Source organism: Chiloscyllium plagiosum, unplaced genomic scaffold (assembly GCF_037043375.1).
Source record: "Chiloscyllium plagiosum isolate Xiang-an unplaced genomic scaffold, Cpla_swu_hap1 HiC_scaffold_35, whole genome shotgun sequence".
In the NCBI taxonomy this organism is placed as follows: domain Eukaryota; kingdom Metazoa; phylum Chordata; class Chondrichthyes; order Orectolobiformes; family Hemiscylliidae; genus Chiloscyllium; species Chiloscyllium plagiosum.
Genome location: NW_028270173.1, coordinates 13,670,359 through 13,690,971, shown reverse-complemented (window position 1 = coordinate 13,690,971; position 20,613 = coordinate 13,670,359). Strand labels below are relative to the sequence as shown.

Below are 20,613 nucleotides of genomic sequence, written 5' to 3'. Positions count from 1 at the left end.
GTATTTGTGCTCCAGCTGTCCACAAAATATATCAGTGAATAGAAGCTGGGGGCCAAATGTAATCTTTACAGATTTGTGGGGAGGAAAATTCGTAGGGGGAAAGTGTATTGTGAGGAAGATGTAAAACGGCTTCTGAGGAATTGTCAGGCTTCATGAATGGGCAAGAATATACCGGATGGAACATAATGTGGATAAATGTGAAACAATGTGGAGAAAGAGATTTGAAGGGTATTTCGGAAAGGATGAGGTTGAAGAGTGCAGGTGTACAGTGGGACCTCAGTGTCATTGTCAATAAATCACCGAAAGCTTTCACGCGGATGCAGCAAGGTATGAGGAAGGCTAAAGTAATGTGAGTGAGCCTTCATTGCTCGGGGATCTGAGTACAGGAGCAGGAACGACTTGCTTCAGTTGGCTAGGAGCTCAGTTAGCCTGCATCTGCAGGACTGTGTGTATATTTGGTCTCCATATCGGAGGAACTATATCGTCACCATCCAGGGAACACAGAAAAGGATTACCTGACTTATTCCCGGGATGGCGGAACTGTGTCCAATGACGAGAAACTGGGCAAACGGAGCCTGTATTCCCCAGAGTTTTGAAAAATGAGAGGCGATCAAGCTGAAATTTACAAAATGCTTAAAGAGGTGGACAGTGCTGCTTCAGGTGAGATATTCCCGCCGGGCTGGAGATTCCTGAACCAGGGCCCAACTTCAACATAAGGCGGTTCTCACTTCGGTCTGAGATGAGGAGAATTTTGAATTCCCTTGGATGGCTGTGAATCTTTGTGATTCTCTACAGCAGAGGGGCGTGAGAGATCACTCTTTCAGCATGTTTCAGGATGGAGTTTCCAGGTTTCTGATTACCAACGGCATTCAGGGTTATTGGAATCGGGAGGGTAAAAGGCACTGGAGTAATCGATCAGACAGAATCATGTTGAATGGTGGGGGCTGAATAGCCGAGACTCATTCCGATTTCCTGTAATCAGTCTCTGAGTATTGCGGTGAAATTCCTCGGGGAAACGTTGAACTGGATGTATTTACCAGCGCAGGGATATCGAAACTGAAAGTGGTTTGTATCAGGAAACGCTGAGGGTGAACATGGCGTCCAGACAGCAGGGAGAGAGTTGGACCGAGGAGACAATTTGTCCCATTTGTCTGGATTTCTTCACCGATCCGGTAATACTGGGTTGTGGACACAATCTCTGCCGCTCCTGTATCACCGAGAGTTGGGAAAAGAAGGAGATAAACTCCTGCCCGGAATGTAGAGAGGAGTTTACGGAAAGAAACCTCAGGGTAAATCGGGCCTTAGCGAATCTGGCGGAGAAAGCTCGAAAATTAAAGCTGGATCCGACAGAGAAGGAAAGTAAACCTCACTGTGAGGTACATCAGGAAGATCTGAAGCTGTTTTGTGAAACTGACAAGAAGTTGATCTGTCTGATTTGTAGAGATTCGCGGGAACACAGAGAGCACCGCTTCCTGCCGATCAATGAGGCTGTTGAAATCTACAAGGTAAACATTGTATTTTGTCATCGATATTTCTAAGCAATCTGTTCAGACCATCTTTGAGACTCGTCTGGACTCACACACCTCCATCAGAGACCAGAAACAGGAATTGTATCGCTGACAATTGCTCTCCTGCAGCGTTCGTCTTCTTCTGAAATAGTTTTAATAAGGAATTAGCACATTTTCAGGGGCGAACACTTTGAGAATGTAATTTTATTTTCCAATTCTAGGATCAGCTGAAATCTTACTTAGATACTCTCACAGAGAAGAAATCGGTGGTTCTCCAAACTGAACTGACCCAGAAACGGAAGATTTCCGTCCTGAGGGTGAGCTCTCCCTGTGCTGATTCTCTGGGATCTCGGTTAGTTTTGTTCCCTTTATCGCGGGACATTAATGAGGTTTCACATTTCATTTGGTAGGAACAGGCGAGCAGTCTGCAGACCCACATCACATCCGAGTTCACTAAAATGCACCAGATTCTCACTGAGAAAGAGCAGCGTTCACTCAGAGATCTCAGGGAAGAAGAGGAGAGGGTTGTAGAACCAATGGAGAAAAACCTTCGAGAGATTCAGGAGAATTTAAATTCTATTGAGGAGGAACTCTCAAAGTTGCAGAAACAGATGGATCAAAAAGACGAGCTGATATTTCTGAAGGTAAGGGAAGATATTGCATGTTATTTCAGCTACATTTCAGACATAATGCTGACTGTAGAAATAATATTGAATTTAGTGCAAAGAAAGTTAACTGAACTTGTGACTGTCTGGACGATTCTGCTGTTGTCTCTGAATTAGGCTCAGTGCTCCCGAAACGTTCACTCTGAAGTCTGTCCACAGATCCTTCCAAACCTGTTGAGAATTTCCAGTAATCTCTGTTTTCTGTAACTGTTGCCACACCGTCTGTAGATTCTGGTGATTACAGACATTCTCCCAAGAATCAGTTGTTATTTTGTTTTTGTATTATTATCTGTGTTCCCAAAGCTTAATGATCTCCTAGAGCTCCCATTATAATCCAGTTCCATGTGAAGGGTGTGTGGGTCTGTCTGGTACAGTGGGAGTGTGAGAGTCACTGTGTCTGTGAACGGGACTGATGGTCAGTTCCAGTTCATTTTACCCTCTCCTCTATCTTCTTTCCAAAATGTATCACTTCACACTTCTGTGTTGTGTCTGCACATTTCAGCAGCCTGTCTGTCTCCTCCTGAAATCTGTTACTGCCATCCTCACTGCTTGTGATTCATTTCTTTCAGGAGGAAGCTTGTCGGAAGAGAAGGTAGGACATGCTCTTTACTGAAATTCTGCACAGTTTGCTCAGGGCTGGGTTATTTAGTGTTTATTTCCTGGCTATTGTCACTGCTTTAAAGGGTTGTTTATCGGGCGACATGAACTCCGGTTATGCTCACACACAAAGTGTTTTTTTACAACAAGAAGCTCATTACAGGTGTGAAACAGCATTAGCTTTGATAAAACTGTTCTACAGTATTGTAAACAATGACAAGATGTCTGTAAATAGTACAGCCTGGTTCTCAGGCTGGAAGTGATCACTGCCCTGATTTGGGCTGTTTGTGTGACTGTGACCTTCCCCTGACCCTGAGAGAGACACACGGCCCATGTTTCCAGGGAATGGCCATCCCTCCCTGCATGACTCCTGACCAGCCTGAGACAGTCAGAGTTTAAATGGGGAATCACAGAGTCATAGAATTATAGTGGCGTACGGCACAGAAAGACTCTTTGGGCCAACTCGTCCATGCCGACCAGTTATCCTAACCTAATCTAATCCCATTTGCCAGCACTTGGCCCATATCTCACTGCACTCTTCCTATTTATATACCCACTCATATGCCTTTTAAATGTTGCAATTTTACCAGCCTCCACCACTTCATCTGGCAGCTCATTCCATACACACACCACCCTCTGCATGAAAATGATGCCCCTTATGTCCTTCTATATCTTTCCCCTCTCACCCTGAACCCTCTACTTCTGGATTTCCCCACCCCAGGGAAAAGACCTTGTCTATTTGCCGTATTCATGCCCCTCATGATTTTTATTAACCTCTACACAGTCATCCCTCAGCCTCCAATGTTCTAGAGAAAACAACCCCAGCCAATTCAACCTCTCCCTATAGCACAAATCTTACAACCCTGGCAAGATCCTCATAAAACTTTTCTAGTCCTGTCAAGTTTCATAACATACTTCCACTAGGAACAAGACCAGAATTGCACGGAAATTCCAAAAGTACCTGATACAATGTCCTGTACAGCCACAACATGACCACCCCACTCCTATACTCAATGCTCTGTCCAATAAAAGAAATCATACACAACACCTTCTTCACTATCCTATCTACCTGCAACTGTATTTTCAAGGATCTATAAATCTGCACTTCAAGGTCTCTTTGTTCAGCAGCACTCCCTAAGAACTTTCCATTTAGTGTATAAGTTCTGCTCTGATTTGCTTTTCCAAAATGCAGCACCTTGAATTTATCTAAATTAAACTCCACCTGTTACTCCTCAGTCCACTGATCTAATCCAAATCCTGTTGTACTTTGACGTAACCTTCTTCACTGTCCACTACACCTCCAGTTTTGGTGTCATCTACAAACTTACTAACCATACATCCAATGTTCACATCCAAATCATTCATATAAATGAAGAAACATACTGGACCCAGCACTGATCCTTGTGGCACACCACTGGCCTCCAGTCTGAAAAATAACCACCACATCCTGTCTTCGACCTTTGAGCCAATTCTGTATCCAATTAGCTAGTTCTCCCTGTATTCCATGAGATCTAACCTTGTTAACCAATCTCCCATGGGGAACCTTGTTGAATGCCTTACTGAAGTCCATACAGCTCATGTCTACTGCTCCGCCCTCATCAATCCTCTTTGTTACTTCTTCAAAAAACTGTCAAATTCAGGAGACATGATTTCCCATGCACAAAGCCATGCTGACAATCACTAATCAGTCCTTGCCTTTCCACAGTTTTCGAAATCCTGTCCCTTAGGATTCACTCCAACAACTTGCCCACCACCAATGTCAAGCTCACCAGTCTATAGTTCCCTGGCTTTTCCTTCCCACTTTTCTTAAATAGTGGCACCATGTTAGCCAACCTCCAGTCTTCCAGCACCTCACCTGTGACTGTTAATGATGCAATATCTTAGCAAGGGACCCAACAATCACTTCCCTAGCTTCCCATAGAGTTTGAGGGCACATCTGTTCAAGTCCAGAGGATCTATCCACTTTTATTTATTTCAAGACATCCAGCACCTCCTCCTCCGAAATATGGACATTTATAAAATGTCGCCATCTATTTCTTTATCTTTCATGTCCTTCTTCACAGTAAACACTGGTGCAAAATAGGTGTTTAGTATCTCACTATCTCTTGCACCTCCACGCAAAGGCTGCCTTGCTAATCTTTGAGAGGCACTACTCCCACCCTCATTACCCTTTTGTCCTTCATATATTTATAAAAAGGCTTTCAGATATTTCAGTTTTTTTGTCTCTGTTCCACAAACTCTCTTGATCATACAGTAAGGGGATGGAGGAAATGTCTATCATCTGCATGGTGTGTGATGTCTCAGTAACTAATCTGTTGTCAGGGCATGGGCCTTTCTCTGGATGTGGGGGTTTCCAATCCTTGCCCTTGCAATATCTAAGTATTTTTGGATCAGTTTTAAAATAAGATGAACATTTCACATTCAAGCTCATTGACTCAAACATGAACAACACTGAAAGCATGATTATTTAAATCATTTCTAATATTTGAACAAAACTGAATTTATCATGTCAACTGTTTAATATTTACAGGATTAGTAAGGAGGGGAACGAATTCTCAGCTGCTGACAGCTCTCTGTCTCTCGCACAGTTCACTGGCCCTTTGCAGTACACAGTCTGGAGAGAAATGACACACACCATTCACCCAGGTAAACATGTGTATTCATTTTGCCTGATGATAATCCAGTTGTGCAGGGTCTCCAAGGCCCCAGGTTACATCTTCACATCATTAGTTGTAAATTCAGAGAGACTCTCCATGGAAACATTGTTCTTTCTGTGGGTTCATTTGGATAAGTGTCTGGAGCCATCAGCTCTGTGTGTCAGAGCAGCAAAGGGTTCTGTCTAATCAGAGGAATAGAGCACGGAAACAGGATTTCGAGAGGAGACTGGGCTGGCTTCATCTGGAGTGACATTGGAGGAACAGTTTTTACCAGAATAGAAGGAAGACGGGTAGACCTTAAAGAGCCAGTGTTGACAGGCACATATCAAATGGGGAATGTTTGAGAAACAAAAAGAGAAGTTGCTTCAAAAGCTCAGCAGGTTTGGCAGCATCTGTGGAGAGAAATCAGAGTTAGCATTTCTGATTGAGTGACCCTTCCTCAGAACAGATTCTAACTCAGAAAATGTCAGTTTAAATGCAGAGGATTGGGTGGGGTGAGGGAGTAAGGAGTAAAGGATAACTGGGGATAGACCCCAAAGAGAGAGAAGAGCAGTTAGACAGGCAAAGGAGTGGATAATGATCTGGGTATGAGGGTGAACAGCTGTTAATAGAGACTGTTAATGGCCAGCAATAGGTTGTGTGTAATGTCAGACTATGTGATATCAAGGCTGGACATGGGAGAACTCAGACCCTAAAGTTATTGAAGTGAATACTAATTCCAGAGGGCTGCAGTGTTTGCAAGCAGAAAATGAGCACTGCAGCAAGCTTCTGATGGAGGTATTCGGCAGGGAACAGAATGGTGTGTTAAGGTCAAAAGTACAGCCGGTCAGATAGCATCTGAGGAGTAGGAGAATAGACTTTTCAGGCATAAGCCCTTCATCAGGAATGCTCTGTTAAAGTGGCAGGCAACTAGAAACTCAGGGTCTTTTTTGTGAGCAAAAAGTAGGTCTTCTTCAAAGTGGTCATCCAGTTAATGCTTTGTTTCCCCAAGGTAGCAGAGACCACATTGTGAGCAGTGAATACAGTAGACAAGATTGTGGGAAGTGCAGGTAAAGTACTGCTTCACCAGGAGGGTACATTTGGAGTCTTGGATACTGTGGAGAGAGGAAGTAAATGGGCAGGTGTTACAACTTCGGCAATTGCAGGCAAAGGTGCTTTGGGGCTGTGTGTATGTGTGTCGGGGGGGGGGCGGGGGGGGGGGGAATGAAGGAAGATTGCAACAGGATGTCCCTGAGGGAATGATCCCTGCGGAAGGTGGTTAAGAGAGGGGAAGGGAATATATGTTGGGTAGTGGCATCTCACTGGACATGGTGGAAATGTGGCTAATATCCTCAAGATGTGGATGCTGATGGGATGTTAGGAAAGGACAAGGGAAGCCGATTGTTGTTACAGGAGGGAAGAGAAGGTGAGGGCGGAAGTGTGGGAGAAAGGTTGGACCATTTGAGGGCCCTGGAAACAACAGTGCTGGGGTATCCTTGGTTGAGGAAGAAACTGGACATCTCGGAAATTCCCTTGTCAAAGTTGGCATCATCGGAAAAAATGTGATGGGGTGGAGAATTGGGAGAATGGACTGGAATCGTTACATGTAGCAGGATGCAAGGATGTGCAGTCCAGGAAACTGTGGGAATCAGTGGATTTATAATGGATATTGGTGGCCTGTATATTCCCAGGAAAGGAATGGAGGAGTCAGAGCTGGACTAGGTTAAGGTGAGAGCGGTGTGGAAGCTTGAAGTGAAATTGATAAAATTTTCCAGTTCCAGACATGAGAGTGAGGAGGCAGCATTAATGTTATCATCGACAAAATGCAGAAAGCCTTGTGGGTGGGGGCCGGAATAGGATGAGAAAAGGAATGTTTCACATACACCCCAAAGAGACAGGTATAACAGGGGCCCATGTGGGAAATGATTCCTACTCCTCTGACCTGAAGAAAATGAGGGGAGTTAAAAGAAAAGTTGGTGAGGGTGAGGCTAAGCTCAGCCAAGGGGAGGAGGGTGGTGGGGGTGGGCACAGTTCAGGCCTTTGTTCCAGGAAGAAGCAGACAGCCCTGAGACCATCCTGATGAGGGATGGAGGTGAACAGACATTGCATTTTTTAAAAAAGTTGAAAGCCGTTTAAAACCTGAGGCATTATCTGTTAGCTCTAACCAAATTAGCCCTAAAACCCATAGAAACCAGGCACATGGGAAGATATGCGGTTATGACCCTCCACCCCCCGGACAAAAAACACAGGGACAACCTAACCTTGTTAAAGGAGCAACATTGTTCCCCCTCTCACTCACGCGACATTCTCAGCCTTCCCACACACATCTCATTTTCACTCTCTCCTCCTCTCTCCCAATTCTCCTCTTCAGAGTTATCTTCCTCATTTTCAAACCCCCTCCCCCTCGCTGCCAACTTCCCTCTCCATTTCCCTTAACCCCTGCCTTTCACCTCCTCCAATCTCATGACCTTGCACACAACCCATCTCTTTATTCACCCCATCATTGTCTCCTCAGATTCCTTGTCCCTATCCCTCACTTCTGTCTCCATACAGGCCCTACTTTCCTCACCCTCCCTCCCCAACACCTTGCCATGGATCACCACTCCCTACCTCTAAGCAACACTCCCTCGTGGTCTCCCACCCCACTATCTCCTGCTCTCACTCTCCCTTCTGCTCACTCCCCACTTCTACTCTCTTGACCCTACTCTGTGTACTCACCTGATGAAGGGCTTTTGCCCTAAATGTTGATTTTACTGCTCCTCGGATGCTGCCTGAACTGCTGTGATCTTCCAGCACCACTAATCCAGAATCTGGTTTCCAGCATCTGCAGTCATTGTTTTTGCCTACTCTCGCACTCCCTCTCTGCCCTCCTGATCACTCTCCATTCATTCTTCCCTCTCCTTCACTGATCCCTCTAGCTTAGCTTCCCATCCTGGTTACTTACTCCTTGACCTCATTCTTCTCTTGATTTGTATCTGCCATTAATTGTTCTTTAGCCTGACAGACCATGGCCTCACTGCATTCTCCACCCTCCACCTGACTCACCTCCACACTCTTCACATCCATCCATTCCTCTAAATTGTTCACCATTCAGTCCTATCCCCACCCTCCCTCCATTTCCAAACTTTGACAACCTCTTCCCTCCACCTCATTCTCCCCTCCACCTCCCCCTAACACTCTGGTTTCCCACACTCTCCAATCTCCATTGCTATCAATGTTCCCTCACTCCCTCCTGATTTCCCTTTCCCCCTCAATATCACAGCCCCCTCCTGCTCATTCCTCACACTCTCTCAGCTCTCCCTCACTGTCCCCTCAATCACAGCTTCCCAATCCAGTCAGTCTCCCCTCAACCTCACACTGCTCTCACCCTCTGCCTCACACCATCTCACATTCACCTTCCCCTTCCACTCCATTCCTCCATAATCACTCTGCCATGATTTCCCCCACCCCAGACTCTCCCCTCTTTTAATCTTGCCTCCTCACTATCCCGTTCCTCTTCACTCTCACCTCCACTTCTCTTCCCCTCCACCTCATCCTCAAATTCACTCACCTTCTCCACATTCCTCAGACTTGCTCAACTTCCAAGACCTGATTATCTCCTTCCTTTTAAATCCCTGGCCTACAGTCCCCTCATCTTGACTCTCTTCTACCCCTCACAGACTCGACCTCATCCTCCAATTCACTGACCTTCAGAATGCCCTTATTTTGTTCTCTCACTTCCACATATGGATTAATTCCCCATACTCTTAACATGTCCCATCCCTCTCATATACCTCGTCACTCCCTGCCACACATTTTTCTCTCCCGCTCACTTATCCCTCCCATGCCCAAAAGGAACCTGTCCTTCTTTCCTCCAGCTCAGCCATCCCTTCCTCCTCACTCTCACCTCCCTTCTCTCTTCCCCTCACTCACTGCATCTTCATCTCTCAACCCTCCCATTCACTGTCCCCATCTCCAATGCTCGATCGTCCACTTATTTGGCAAATCTCGTTTCCTTATCCTTTCATTCTACACCATCAATAACTCTCTCATATCCCATCCCAAACTGTTCCCCTCCCTCACAAAACCCCTATACCCTCTTCCCCCATCTTTACTCAGCTTCCACTCATTCTATCCACTATCACTTCCCCATTTCTTCAATCTCCCATTCCCTGATCTGAAATTTTTAAAAAACCTCCTCTCATTTCCTCCCACTCTCCATCATGCTACCCTCCCCTTTCCCTGAATCCTCCCTGATAAATGTAACTCCACTCTACCCCTCCCTCAGTCTCCCCACTTCCTTGCTGCCCATCACTCCTGCTTCCCCTCACTATCCTCATTCCCACCCACATCACCTCACTCTCCCCTTCCTCTTGCATTCACCAACCTTCCACTTACTGTTCCCTACCCTTCCAGTTCCACTTACCGTCCACTTTCCTCACTCTCCATTTTCACTGACACTCATTTTGTTATCGCACTCCTCCCTGTGCTCACTTCCCCATTATTCTTCCCTCCTCTCATTCTTCCCTTCCTGTCCCTCCTTTCCTAGTTCCATCACCCTCAGTCTCCAACTCACTCTCCCCTTCTAATTCGTATCTTCCTCCTGCACCGAGCCATCTCCCATTGGAGTCCATGTCCATCCATCTCTCTCAGTCTCTCTTTTCCCTCATTCTGCCTTCCCCCCATCCTGTCCATATAATTCATTCTCACTAACTCCTTCAGTCTCCCTAACCTCTCCCATACCCCTCACTCTTCCCATCGCTCTCCCGTCACCCTTCTGGCCCCTATCATCTGACACTCCCCTATGCTGTCCCACACCCCCTTGCACTCCCCTCACTCTCCCCTCTACTTCCCCAACCTTTAGTGCTTCTACTCCAACCTCTTCTGCCACACAATCTGCCCCTCGCTCTCCCCTCACTTTCTGCTTCAGTTTACTGTCCCCAGCACACTGGAATTTGTCACGACCATCACACTTCCCATCCCCACAATTCCCCCTTCTTTTCCCCACTCCTCCTGGCTCTCCAGATGATGGCACTGCAGGCACTCCCCAAACTGCTCTCTCCCTTACCCGGCCCTAGGAATACCCCTTCCCATTGCTCTTACCTGAGCACTCACCCTCGCATTGCTCTCCCTCCTCTGAGCTCCCCCTTAATCTCCACACCATTCTCTCTCATACCACCCCCTCAGTCTCCCTCCTCTCCCTCCCACCTCTCCTCACTCTCCACCCTCTATCCCAACTCTCCTCACTCTCTCCCTCTCTTTAACCTTCCTCTCCCTCCTGCGATAAGGTTAATGTTAGGGTTAGTGTTCTGTTCTTCATTTCCCCACTAACTCCCCTCCAAATGAACCCTCTCACCTCACCTCCCTCCTTATCCCTCAACAGCCATCGGCCTTACCATGCTTCCTCCTCATTGCTCCACTCTCACTGCACTCCCCCTCACTCACTCCTCTTTCCCTGTCCCTCCACTCCTTCAAACTCCTCTTTTCCAGATTCGCCCTATCTCCCCTTCACTCTCACCCCCCTGTATCGGTCAACCCCTCACTACCTGCTCCCCTCACTCTCCCTGGTCTCTCTCTCTCCCTCCCTCTCTCTGACGGTGTTATTTGATCTCTCCCCCAGCTCCAGCCTCTCTGACTCTGGATCCGAACACAGCGCATCCCCGGCTCATCCTGTCTGAGGACCGGACCAGTGTGAGACTCGGAGACAAACGGCAGCGGCTCCCTGACTCCCCGGAGAGATTTGATTCCTGGGCCTGTGTCCTGGGATCAGAGGGATTCACATCAGGGAGACATTACTGGGAGGTGGAGGTGGGGGGGAAGATCTGGTGGTATCTGGGAGTGGCCCGAGAGTCTGTGATGAGGAAAGGGGAGATCACCCCGAGCCCGGAGACCGGATTCTGGATTGTGTGGCTGTTACCCGGATGTGGTTATTTTGCCGCCACCTCCCCCTCACGGACCCCCCTCTCCCTGAGTGTGAATCCCCGGAAGATCGGGGTTTTCCTGGACTATGAGGGTGGACAGGTGTCATTTTACAATGCGGACACCATGTCCCATCTCCACACTTTCACCCACACTTTCACTGAGAGGATCTTTCCCATCTTCAGTCCGGGAGGGAATGACGGCGGGAAAAACTCCGCCCCGCTGACAATCTGCGGGATTAAAGGGCACTGACAGATCCATCCCATAATTTCACCCCGTCCCCCTGCCTCCTGCCAGCTGTAAACTGATGGGGGTCGGTCTCAGTCTGGGGGAAAGAAGGAGGGAGGAGAGAAGAAACAAATAGAAGCTCAATTGTAGAGAGGGACTGACTGGGTAGAGTGAGCTGTGAGCTGCAGGAACCCGGGGACCTTCCTGCCTGTAATGTTGCTCCACAGGCGGGAGGTGGCGCTACATGACGGTGTTGGAGATGAATCAGTCAGTGGGTCTCAGACTGGGCTCAGGGGAGTCTTTCCAGGAGAACACCAAATCCTTTCACTGCAGGGTCAGTGGAGTCTTTCCAGGGGGACTGGCAATCAAAATAAATATGTCAGACTGATCTTCAGCATCTCACCATGCTGCAGTAAAGAATATCTCACACGTGATTTAATAGGTTCATTTCGAAGCACTAGCTTTCGAAGCGCTGTTTCTTCATCAGGTGCTGGAAATGTGTTGCTGGAAAAGCGCAGCAGGTCAGGCAGCATCCAGGGAACAGGAGAATCGACGTTTCGGGCATAAGCCCTTTTCAACCTTCTTCATCAGGTGGTCGAATAAGCAGCGCTCCGAAAGCTAGTGCTTCCAAATAATCCTGTTGGACTATAACGTGATGTTGTGTGATTTTTAACTTTGTCCACCCCAGTCCAACACTGGTTCCTCCAAATCATGATTTAATAGCACTGAGAAACTGGACTTGCTTTGTTTGGATCTCGATAATGCCCAGAATTTGACTTCTCTGTCAGAAAATTGGAAGGAAGGAAATTCCTATGTCTATGGGAGCTTGCTTTACATTAGGTGGAAAATTGGTTTGAGGGTATTTATGGTGTGAGACTGCCATCAATACTGATTTGAAAACCTCTCAGATTTGAAAGTATTTTGTGAACTGTTCATGATCAGATAATATTTAACCATTTTTAAAAATTGTTCAGCTGGTGCACACTGGAATGTTGGTGAAGTCACAGCTATCATTTAACCTTGATTTATTGCTCTCTCATAATGATCCACAGTGAACTAATCCTTTCTCACCCCAATGAAAATTCCAATTTTATAAAAATTATTATTATAACACTGTATGCATGGATACAATTTAGATTGTATCAATATTTATGTACTTGTAATTTGCACCTCACATTCCAATGTCATCTGGATTATTTTAAAAATTCTTGTTTTGAGTCAAGAGAGTATTAGGTACTTGGGGGACGTGATGCCACATTTACTCTGGAACTTCAGTCATTGCCACCTAAGGTTGGGACATTAGGTGGGCAGTGGGAACATTCATCTGTTTTAGACCTTCAGGTGGTAAATATGCGTGAATAGAGTATTCAGCTGGTCCAAGTCATGTTCCTTTACACCTGCTGGCCTGCAATATTGTTTTTACAGTCAAGAATTCAAATTTAGTTAGGTACGAGAAGTTTGTAATGTTGTTAAGTTGTAATATTGTAAATGTTTCAGTTTCTTTTTTAAAAAGTGTCAACATAAATCCAGCAGCAACATGACAGTGAGATTAACCTTTGGTGGGAAATTTCAACAATAAGCTTCAACATAGTTAAACAAATCTGGATAATTGCGGAAAGCCTATGTGAGTTTTTTAATGAGCAAGTCACACTTAACTGAAGTGTTTGAGCTTTCTAATGAAGACACAGTTTGGACTCAAATGGAATTTGATTCTGGAAATGAGAAGGCTTTTGAGAAATTGTTACATGAAATAATTAAAAGTAAAATTTAAGCCCATGGAATGAAATGACAATGGCAATATAAAAATAAAATTGGTAGTGAGTGAATATTTTTGAGATGAGGTGAGTTTTACTGATCTTTTCCGTATAGGTCTGTTCCAGGAACACTGAAACTCAGCAGGTCTGGCAGCATCTACGCAGAGAAAGCAGAGTCAACATCTCAGGCCCAGTGATGCTTCGCCAGTTTCTCCACCAATTTCTGTTTGTTTCAGATTTCCAAATAGCAAGGGATACTTGGTAAATTCTCTAAGTAAAACTCTGAGATCACAATACCCACATACTAGACACAGTGCAAACATCGTAGCCAGGTGCTAAGGACATTAGCATAATATAAAAAAAAGTCTTGTTATCTTAAAGGGCCAAATAAGATTAGACAAATATGTTTAATACTAAAGGTTATTGTAACTTTGTTCCTATGAAGTTAGGACTATTTTGTATTAGTACTGGCTTGTGTTTATATTGATTTGATGGCTGGGCCAATTCATTCACAACACTCTGGTCAGAGTCATCTAAATTGTTTTAAGGAGAGACCAAGGCAACATTTGGCTTCCCTATTGAAGGGCTCCAAAAGGAAGTGATTGTCAGGTCCTTCAAAGTTGAACCCACTAGTCTGGTATCCTCAGCCTAGGTATACTTCAGAGGGTAAGTACACCACGTGAAGGCCAGGATTCAAGTGAGCAGCTGAGGATACAGGCTCATCAGCCAAACATAAAGAATACTGAAAGGCCTGGACACAGTAGTTGTTGGAAAGATATTTCCATTGGTAGGAGAGACTAGGACCCGACGGCACAGCCCTGGAGTAAAGGAAGATCTTTTAGAATGGAGGTAAGGAGAGACTTTTTCAGCCAGTGAATGGTGAATTTATGGAATTCATTGCCACAGAAGGCTGTGGAGGCCAGGTCATCGAGTATATTTAAGACTGACATAGATAGGTTCTTCAGTGTCAAGGGGATCAAGTGTTATGGGGAGAATGGGGTAGAGAAACTTATCTGCCATGAATGAATTGTAGAGTTGACTTGTTGGGCTGAATGGCCTAATTTCTGCTCTATGTCTACAGCCAGAGCGAGCAAATCACGTGCTGGAAAAGGGTAGTGGCATTATAGAGGGACTGTGAGGGAGTCAGCCTAGAATGGAACAGATTAACACCAGGGTGGAACAGATAGAGAGAGAAGACAGAGATTTGCAAGGAGCGAGTTTGCCTTGCTCTATTTTTCTTAGTTGAAACTTTATTGCTGGAACAGCACAGCAGGTCAGGCAGCATCCAGGGAACAGGAGATTCGACGTTTCGGGCACAGGCCCTTCTTCAGGAATGCCTGAATGCCTGAATGTTCCCTGGATGCTGCCTGACCTGCTGTGCTGTTCCAGCAATAAAGTTTCAACTTTGATCTCCAGCATCTGCAGACCTCACTTTCTCCTCTATTTTTCTTACATCAGCTGAACGTCAAAGAAGCCTCAGAATTCCCTCTTTCCCTTGTGTTAGGAGGATTTATTTTACAGTGGATGATGGGAATATGGAATTCGTTGCCACATTGAGGAGACAATGTGGAGCATACACCGAATTTCAAGCACCGACTATTTCAAGAACTTTGGAATTGAGGGTAAGTTACTGATCTGGCTGGGAAATTTTCTGAGCGACAGGAGACAGAGAGTGGGGAGAATGTGCAGATATCCTTTGTCTGTATGTTCATTTCCCTTCTCCTGGTGCCAATTCCTGCAAAGGCCCCTGTCTGTCTGTCTTGGAGATAATGAGGACAACAAGTCAGAGTCGATACGGTACATGGCTGCCACCTGCTAACACTGCAGCAGGGGAAAGAATCTGCAAAAAAGACAGAAGTGAGAAAAGTGAATGATGGTTAACTGTCACAATGGGCTGATTGGTCTCCTTTCTTAGGCCAGGCAGCTTCTGCGGAGAGAGTCAGAGTAACACTTTAGATCACCAACTGTATTTTCACTTTAAATCCATTTCAAAGAAAATAATTGAAGTATCAGAATAGTGAAGTTGCACTGTGATTTTTTCATAAACTTTCTGGATGGTTTGGTGAATATCTGCTGGAAACTCTATGATGACGAGAGACTGAGAAGACATGGTATATAACATTTACAGTTTAGAGAACAGAAAAAATAAACTTACTGAAACATTTGTAATTCCGAATGTGCTTCACAGGATAAATACTGGGAGGATATTTTCTCTGTCTGGAGTGTTTGGGAATAGTGAGTTTGGTCTGTCAAGCTAGAGAATTTAAGCCAGAAAGTGAGAGAGGAGGAAGTGAAGTGTGAGGATCACCAGGATAACCTGAAGCTGTTCTCTGAAATTGAGAAGATGGGTCATGTTGAGAATGAACGTTTCCAGTATTTGAGCTATAAGGAGAGGCTGAACAGGCTGGGACTATTTTTCCTGGAGCATCGGAGGCTGAGGGGTGAGCTTATAGAGGTTTACAAAATTATGAGGGGCATGGATAGGGTAAATAGACAAAGTCTTTTCCCTGGGGTTGGGGAGTCCAGAACTAGAGGGCATAGATTTAGGGTGAGAGGGGAAAGATATAAAAGAGACCTAAGGGACAACTTTTTCTCACAGAGGGTGGTACGTGTATGGAATAAGCTGCCAGAGGGAGTGGTGGAGGCCGGTACAATTGCAACATTTAAGAGGCATTTGGATGGGTATATGAATAGGAAGGGTTTGGAGGGATATGGGCCGGGTGCTGACAGGTGGGACTAGATTGGGTTGGGATATCTGGTCTCATGGACAGGTTGGACCGAAGGGTCTGTTTCCATGTTGTACATCTCTACGACTCTATGACTCTCTGTGCCGTTTCTTGCAAACTCTGAGTTAACTTTGAGTTTCTCTCTCCACAGATGGTATGAGACCTGTTGAGATTCTCCAGCAATTTCCGATTTTGTTTCAGATAGCAGATTCAGAGTTTCCTGCTGATTAGTGAAGCTATTGAGATTCACAAGGGCAATAAACTAGAGACATGCTTGATCTAGTCATCCCCCGCTAGAGGTAATTCAGGTAATCCCTTTCCTTCTGTGATTGACTCTCCCAATCCAAGGATCATTTGGAATCTTCTTCGAAATCTTTCACAGAAAAGAAATGGCTGTTTTGTAAACTGCAAACAAAAGAAGGAAAACAGAAGATTTAGAGCATTCCCTGTGCTGATTTTCTGGGGTCTGGGTCAGTCTAGTTCCCTTTATCACGGGACATTAATGAGGTTTCACATTTCATTTGTAGGAACAGGGGAGCAGTCTGCAGACCCACATCATATCCGAGTTCACTAAAATGCACCAGATTCTCACTGAGAAAGAGCAGCGTTTACTCAGAGATCTCAGGGAGAAAGAGGAGAGGATTGTAGAACCAATGGAGAGAAACCTTCAAGAGATTCAGGAGAATTTAAATTCTATTGAGGAGAAACTCTCAAAGTTGCAGAAACAGATGGAGGAAAAAGACGAGCTGATGTTTCTGAAGGTGAGGGATTATATTGCGGATTAGTTCAGTGTACATTCACTGCTACCTTGGAGGAGGTGCAGCCCAGGTTCACAGGATGGAACAGTTTAGCTCTGAAGAGAAGCTGATAGAATTGGGTTGCATTCTTTAGAACAGACAAGGATGAGAGGGGATCTGATTGAGGAGTATCCGATTAAAATGGGCATGGAGAGCCTGGTATGGAAGGTGCTAGTTATGAAGAGAGATTGAGTAGGTTAGGATTGTTTTCATTTGGAAAAAAAGGAGATTGAGAAGGGACCTGATTAAGGTCTACAAAATCACGAAGAGTATAGACAGGTAGATAGATAGAGATAAGCTATTTCCCAGGGTGAAGGATTCAATAACGAGAGGTCACACTTTCAAGGTGAGAGGCGAAAAGTTTAAGGGGGATACACGTGGCAGGTATTTTACACAGAGGGTGGTAGGTGACTGGAACACGTTCCCAGCAGAGGTAGTAGAGGCAGGCACGGTAGATTCATTTAAGGTGCGTCTGGACAGATGCATGAGCAGTTGAGGAGAAGAGGGATACAGATGCTTGCGAATTGGGCGACAAGTTTAGACAGTGGATTTGGATCAACTCAGGCTTTGAGGGCCAAAGGGCCTGTTCCTGGGCTGTAAATTTTCTTTGTTCTTTGCTCTTCGTTAGAGGGGATTTCAGGAAAATGTTTTTCCCTCAGTGCGATGGGACTCTGAAATGCATTGCTTAGGATGGTAGTTGAGGCAGAAAACGTCATGAGCTGTAAAAGATCCTTGGAAAAACTCTTGTGCTACCAAAATATTCACAATTATGGATCAATTGCTGGAAAGTGAACGAGTGAAGATAGGTCAGTGCAGGCTGGGTGGGCCAGAGGTTTCAGATCCCACTGTAATGAGGAGCAGGGCAGTTCTCCCAGTATCGATGCGAGACGAACAATTTTCACACAACCAAACCTTTCAAGCGATATTAACCAACAAAGCATTTTATTTTCTGATTGTGCTATTCAAGACCGTACTTTGTATGTAAGCAAATTTTACTGCGGATGCTGGCATCTGCTTTAAAAGAGAAAATGCTGGAAAATCTCAACAGGTCTGGCAGCATCTGATTTAAAAGAGAAGTTGCTGGAAATTTTCAGCAGGTCTGGCAGCACCTAATTTTAAAGAGACAAATGGTCAGTTAGACTCGAAACGTCAGCTCTTTTCTCTCCTTACAGATGCTGCCAGACCTGCTGAGATTTTCCAGCATTTTCTCTTTTGATTTCAGATTCCAGTATCCGCAGTAATTTGCTTTTATCCTGTACTTTGTGTGTATTGGCTGCTCCATTTCCCTAATTCACTGAGGCTGGGATGGGTTGAGGTGCCGGACTCTCTTTGTTACACGGTGCACGGCTGCCACCAGCTGACAGACCCTCAGAACTGCAGGAAGACGCCGTTCACTGAAAATAGAACACAAAGAAGAAAACCCAAAGAACTGCGGATGCCGTACATCAGAAACAAGAAAAGCTCAGCAGGTCTGGCAGCATCTGTGGAGAGAAATCGGAGTTAACGTTTCGGATCCGGTGACCCTTCCTCAGACCCACAAAAAGTGAGCAATGCCTTTGATGGTTAATAGCCCGAATGGCCAAGGACTCTCTGAGAGAATTGCATGGCTGTACTTTTACTGGAAAGCAGGAACAAATTAAACGCTTTTGTGCGTTTAGGGGGAGGCTGTGTGTTTTGTTTTCATCGAACTCCCGCACTCGCCCGCTATCTGTGAAATCCCAGAAATACCGGTATCATTCCGGGAATAAATTGTCGTGAGCTTTGCACTTTCTTTCCGTAATTACCAAGTTTAGTTTTCTCTCAGAATATTGGGTCAGAGAAGGATTTATTGTAGCACAGAAGGGAACCATTCGGTCTATCGAGTCAACACCAGAACATGCCTTTTTAAAAAAAAATCCCAGTCGAGACAGTTCCATCCCATTCCGGACAGGTCTCCCACATCCCACCCGCTGTCAACCTGCTGTCAAACTCACCCGTGTCCTGTACACACAGCACCAACCCCCTCTCCTCCCCGTACTCAGTGAGCTCCCTGGACTCCTGGTGAAGGAGAATCTGGGTTTTAATATTCTCCACCTTACTTTGAAATCCATGACCTCTTTGCTCTCTCTATGTTTACCAGATCAGCTCCAGTGTAAACCCGTCTGAAATTGCTGCATTCCTGTAACTCTGTCCAATGGGAGCACCCTTGATTTGAGTCGCTCGCAGGTGGCTCTGTCTTCCGGTTGCCTGGGCCCCAATCTCTGGGTTGCTCTCCTTCTCCCTCGCCCCTCGGTATCCGAACTTCACTTTCACCCTTCTCCCTCAAACATCCCTCTTTGGCCAGGTACTTGGTCACATGACCTTCTAGCTCCAAACGGCTCTGGTTGCCGGGTTTTGGTTTATAATGCAGGGCCGTGTCCTGGGATAGTCTGAGTCAGTTAAAGGTGATCCATAAAAGTCAGTAGTTGTTGCCTACAATGTTCGAGGTTTCTTCTGGAGTACTGTGAGCAGTTCCGTGCGCCCTGCACGCTATTATGAAATTGGAGAGGGTTCAGAAAAGATTCAGGAAAGTAGGGTTTGAGTTATTGAAATAAGTTGGGACTTCTTTCACTGGAATGTAGGAGGTTGAGGGGTGACCTTACCGAGGTTTATAAAATCAAGAGGGCCATGGATAAGGAGAATAGCTATTTTCCCTGGGATGGGGAGTTCAAAAGTATTTTTAAGGTCAGAGGAGAAAGATTTAGGGTAATAGGGTAGTGGTGATGGGAGATTTTAATTTTTCCAACATTGACTGGGATTCACTTAACATCAGAGGTCTGTATGGGCTAGAATTTGTAAGAAGCGTCCAGGAGAGTTTTCTAGACCAGTAGGTCAATAGTCCGATGAGGGAAGGGGCCATATTGGACCTGGTACTGGGGAACAAGCCAGGACAGGTGGTAGAAGTTGCAGTGGGGAATTTCTTTGGAAACAGTGACCACAATTCTGTAAGTTTTAGAATACTCGTAGATAAAGAAGAAAGTGGTCCTAAGGGAAGAGTACTAAACTGGGCCAAAGCCATTTATATCAAAATTAGGGAGGAGTTCGGAAATGTGGATTGGACACAGCTATTTGAAGGGAAGTTCACTTTTGAGATGTGGGAGGCTTTCAAAGATAGGTTAAAGATAGTGCAGAATAGGCATGTCTCGTTGAAGGTAAAGGATAGGAAGGGCAAGATTCGTGAACCGTGGATGACAGGAGAAATTATACGACTAGCCAAGAGGAGAAGGGAAGCATACATAAGGTCTAGGCAGCTAAGAACAGAACGGGCCCTGGAAGAATATCGGAAGAGTAAGACAAGTCTTAAATGAGGAATCAAGCGGGCTAAAAGGGGTCATAAAATAGCTTTAGTGAGCAGAATTAAGGAGAATCCCAAAGCATTTTGTTCTTATATAAGAAGCAAGTGGGTAACTAGAGAAAGGATTGGTCCACTAAAGGATAACAAAGGAAGGCTGTGTGTCAAACCTGAGAGAATGGGTGAGATTCTGAATGATCACTTTGCATCAGTGTTCACTGAGGAAAGGAACATGATGAATGTTGAGATTAGAGATAGAAGTTTGATTAGTCTGGATCACATTGACGTAATAGGGAAGATATGTTGGGTAGGCTAGAGGTTATTAAGGTGGACAAATCCCCAGGACCGAATGGGATCTATCCCAGTTTGCTGAGGGAGGTGAGAGAGGAAATAGCTGGGGCCCTGACAGATATCTTTGTGGCATCTTTAAATACAGGTGAGGTGTTGGAGGATTGGAGGGTTGTTCATGTTGTCCCCCTGTACCAGAAGGGTAG

At 45.4% G+C, this 20,613-nt stretch overlaps 1 pseudogene across 1 annotated transcript; it reads left to right on the top strand.

Annotated features, from left to right (window-relative positions):
* Positions 1-1,045: 1,045 nt before the first annotated feature.
* On the top strand, positions 1,046-11,572 carry LOC148140075 (zinc-binding protein A33-like; annotated as a pseudogene). Its single transcript, XR_015753031.1, has 6 exons — positions 1,046-1,505; positions 1,730-1,825; positions 1,919-2,152; positions 2,743-2,765; positions 5,301-5,416; positions 11,006-11,572. The product of XR_015753031.1 is annotated as a zinc-binding protein A33-like (transcript).
* Positions 11,573-20,613: the final 9,041 nt, after the last annotated feature.